The sequence below is a fragment of the Setaria italica genome, chromosome IX (genome assembly GCF_000263155.2).
Source record: "Setaria italica strain Yugu1 chromosome IX, Setaria_italica_v2.0, whole genome shotgun sequence".
Lineage (NCBI taxonomy): Eukaryota > Viridiplantae > Streptophyta > Magnoliopsida > Poales > Poaceae > Setaria > Setaria italica.
The window spans coordinates 17569184-17573772 of NC_028458.1; positions in this window are offsets into that span (position 1 = coordinate 17569184).

Sequence of the window (4589 nt, forward strand, 5' to 3'; positions counted from 1 at the left end):
TGTGGCAGGGTTTGGACCTCTAGTGAACCATTTATCAACTTTGGAAGACATAAATGCATTTTGAGAGTTCATGGAACTAGATGACATGCTCAGACAAACTTAAGGACGGCTTTATTTTACTCTATTTATAAGCTAGAGTTCCCAAACTAATAGTTGCTCATCAATAAAAAAGTGCACGCACCGAATGATCCAATGTAGCAAAAATCTCCACCGGCCGTGGTGTTGCGCTCGAGCGCAACAGTACGCCACCCGCCTGGGCCTGACCGCTAGACGAATGAGTTCGCGGCGCATTAGTACGAGCGGCCTACATGGACATGCATGTGTGCGCAATCTTCCTGCTACTAACACATGACATATATATCCGTCTATTTCTCGCGTGTAGATCTAGCTCCTGAACTTTGCGCTAGGCGGGGTCGCCGTGGACACACAAGGTCGTATGGCCTGAGGCTGTCGCTAGAGAGGGTGCTCAGGTTTTTGTGATCTTTCTCGACACCAGGTGACCAGGATAGGATGAGGCTACTGCTGTGTGGGCTCGGCGCGAACTATACATGCTGTTATGATTGATTTGGTATTTAATATTGTAATGAACTATTAAAATTATTAACATGCATTGAACTAGGTAAAACACCCATATTTTGAGAAAATATAGGGGGTTTAGCATATGTTTTTCAGTTTTGAAATGAACCAGGCAGGAGAGCTGCTGATTACATTAAAAAATGGAAGAAAATCCATGCTGGGAAATACAAAAAACTACCAAAACAACTACTCTCGTAACAACAAACAACAACAAAAAATGGGTTGGAATGGGACCTCAACCCGCGCTGCACAACACCCCAAACGACACTCTAGAGGTCCTAAACCACCACCCACCAAACACAATGTTGCACCACCAAAACCCAAGAGATTATGCCGATAAGTCGTCTTCACCGCAAGCGCCATCATCCCAACGATGTCCCACGCCAAACCAACCACAGACCGTTGCAAGCTGTGTAGACACCACGCCTCCTTCACCACGGTGCCATGCCACTATCATCCTCGGGTCATGCCTACACAATCAACAATCCCCAATTATGACCCCGCGTCAGCAGAAGCCAAAAAAGGGCACACCACACCACTCCGAAAACACAACCGCCATGTAGGACCCATCGCCGAAGTGCCGCTGCAGCACTGAATGCACCAAATGACCGAAGGACCACACTAGATCCTGGACACTCCAAGGCTAACTCGAACATGTGGGAGCCTCACCACATCCACCACCACGCACCACTCCTCAGACAAATTACCTTAAAGTGAATGGGGCCTTGCCTCTTCCGCCGCTAGACTCCGCACCAAAGATCCATAATGGCTCGACACCAGGGATCACTCAGTGCCACCGAGCCGCTCCATTAACTCCACTTCACCTTGCTGCCACCAGATTCTAGGCTCATGGGCAGACCCAAAGCATCAGAGAAAATGGCTCATCACCTTGGCAAGACCTATCAAATGTCATCCAGAGAAGGGGTTGTGGAAGACACAAAGATGATGCCTCCAAGGAGGAGAACAGCCCCCGAGGGTGTCGCTGTTGTCGTAGCTGGTATAACCAGCAAAACTTTCCCCGGTGTTTTTGCACAGCTCACCTCACCTCCATTGTTGATAGCAACACCACCCCACCACAAGCATGGATCCTCATTATCAACATTGCCAGGCGACCTCCTGCAGCATTCCTCTGCACATGACTACCACCCACCGTGCCTTGCACACACAGCCACCACGCCGTTGTGCTTCCACGCACGCAGCCTCCATGCCACCACGTGCAGCTACTCCTCTTGCACACGACTTCCGTACCTCCTCACACTAGCTGCCACCTCACCGTCGCACTGCACTCCTGTTGCGCACTGCAGCAACCGCCTCCCTTGCCGCTGCCACGCCTCCCGCGGCCCCACGGTCTTCCCATAGCCACCCAAGCCGTAGCAAGGCCATCACCATGGCTGCTCACACCGTGCCCGCTGACTCCATACCACCGTGACACCCGAGCATAGCTGTTGCAGATCCCCGCGGGGGCACCATTGCTGCGCGTGGCTGCCACACAGGTCTCTCACCCCAAGCTAGCAGGAGCGCCTCTGTGGCCATGCCCACCACTGCTGAGGTTGCCAGTCACCCCATGCTACTCTAGTCGTGTCACTCCGCTGCGGTGCCGCCATGACCGCCACGCCCGTCCCCCGTGCAGATCCAAGTGTGAGTGGCCAAATCTGGTTGATTTGCGTCACCACTGCCATCCTGGAAGGCCTCACGTCACCACCAAGGACTGCGGCTCGTCGGAGCCATTGCTGCACGCTGCAGTTGCCAGCCCCTATCATTGAGCACCGAAAGTCATCCCAGTCCATGGCACGAGTGTGGCACATCGACGCCCAGCTACCACAAGGATGGAAGCCCCTACCCGATGCGACATAGATCCACTCTTTTAACCTAGGTGGTGGCAGATCTAGCCATCGGCAGACTGGATCTGCGCGACAATGACCTCCATCGCCAGCCAACTGGCCTCCTCAGGTGCCAATGTCATTGGCCACCATTGGCCTTGGAAGGATGAGCGGATGAAGAGGACGCTCTGCTGCCACCGTCCTTGCAGCCAGCCAGGCTTCTAGTGGCTTGCTCGAGTGGCGGTGAGGCAGTAGGAAGGAGGAGGAACCCGTATGAACAACGCAGGGGGCGGAGTTATTGAGTCTCCTGCTCTTCGCCGAGCTACAAATGATAGTTCAGCTATATATAATAGCTTGGCTATATATGACTCTATTTCTTTTTATTAGTGATTTAGGTCCTACAGATACCTTAGGTACTTGCAGATTATCTATAGCATTGTTATCTTTATTGGTTTAGACATTAGAAGTAGAAGCATCGGAGTTTTTACCGAAAACTATTCGGCTGATCTTAGCATCTAATTGACTAAAATTTTCACTCATAGCACTAAACTTGTTGTTTATATGGGCAATAACACTAGTATCAAGCAAATTTACAATTTCTGAAATCAACACCAGAAGGTTTACTCACATCGGGTTCTACCTTAGGCTAGGGAGGGTTGAAGACGACATCCTTGATCTTCGTGATTATCCCTTGTCGATCCACAGACAAGTGTGATATTATAGTGTTTCATAGCTTCTTTCTCGATCCTCCTTTTGGATCTCTTGCTCCCGTACTTCTTAGAGCTTTCTCTTCATACCATCAATAGAGTTGATCAAATATCGGCCTTACAATGTTTTTTTTGCATCAACCTCATTGGGTTTAGGTATTTTATCGATCATGGCAGCCAGTTGATCCTTTTTCTTCCATAGTGGAGTCACCAAAAAGTTTGTTGGCGCCGTCGCACGAGCACTCAAACGTGGACATGCAGGGGCGCACCTTGCAACGCCGATGCACAAAACTAGCCAAGCTGGTTTAGCAAACTGGATAAGCCAGTTTAGTTAGACAGCCCGACGAAGGCCCAGTGAACACTCAAGAGGAAGGGTCCCAATAGGGGCAAGCGCACATTGGATTGTTCTAGAGTCGGCAGGACACCTAGAACACCTTCAATCGCCGAGACGAAAGAAGAATAAAGGTTAGGATTTGCAAAAGGAAGACAAAGGAAAAGTTAAAGAAGATAAAGATTGTATTTTTGATCGATTGGATACTCTTAGTTGACCATGACCCTTTATATTTATACGATGGGGAGGTCTTGCCCGGCTTGAAGATAATTTACAAATTAAATACCGCACAAATCTCCAATTCCTACTTGGTTTAAGCCAAAAACCAAGTTAGCCTATTTGGTAAACCGGCTTAGTGAAAAATCTGCTTAGCCTATTTGGCTTTTCACACTAAGAAGCTGACAAGAAGCTCAATTAAACAGACCCTTAGTCAGTTTGGGAAAATTGACTTAGTCGGTTTTGCCTAGTAAACCGACCTTGTGCCAATTTTGATCATCAACAGATATGGTAGCCCTCATTAGCCGGAGCAATAATACACTGGAATTACAAGGCCATGTATTAGAGTTCGCAATGCATATCAACTTTGTCGTGTCCTAACCGAAATTCTTATAACAATGTAAAACATCAGCACATTTTATTATCACTACGGGAGACAGGAGCTTTGCCGAGTGCCGGGGGCACTCGGCAAAGCCTCAAAAACACTCGGCGAAATCTTTACACTCGGCAAAGAGCACACGGCAAAAAATCACTCGGCAAAGTTAACTTTGCCGAGTGTTTTTGGTCAGGCACTCGGCGAAGACAATTACCGAGTGCTAAACCAACACACGGCGAAGCATTTTCAAAAATAAAAAAAAAACAGCAGGCACCGCTGCCTGCTGTCATGGCCTCCACCACGCCGCCGCATTGGCTGCCGACACCATGCCCGCCGCCACCACGCCGGCCCCCAACCGCCTGTCGTCGACACTGCCGTCGTGCCTTGCCTCCTGCCGTCGACGCTGCCGCCGTGCCTTGCACCCGTGCCTCCTACCGGCCGCTGTGCCTTGCCTCCCACCGGCCGCCGTGCCTTGCCTTCCCGCCGCCATGTCTGCCGCCGCCACCATCACCCGCCGGCCACCACCTCCACCACACCCTGGCCTCGATGTCGACCGCCATCAC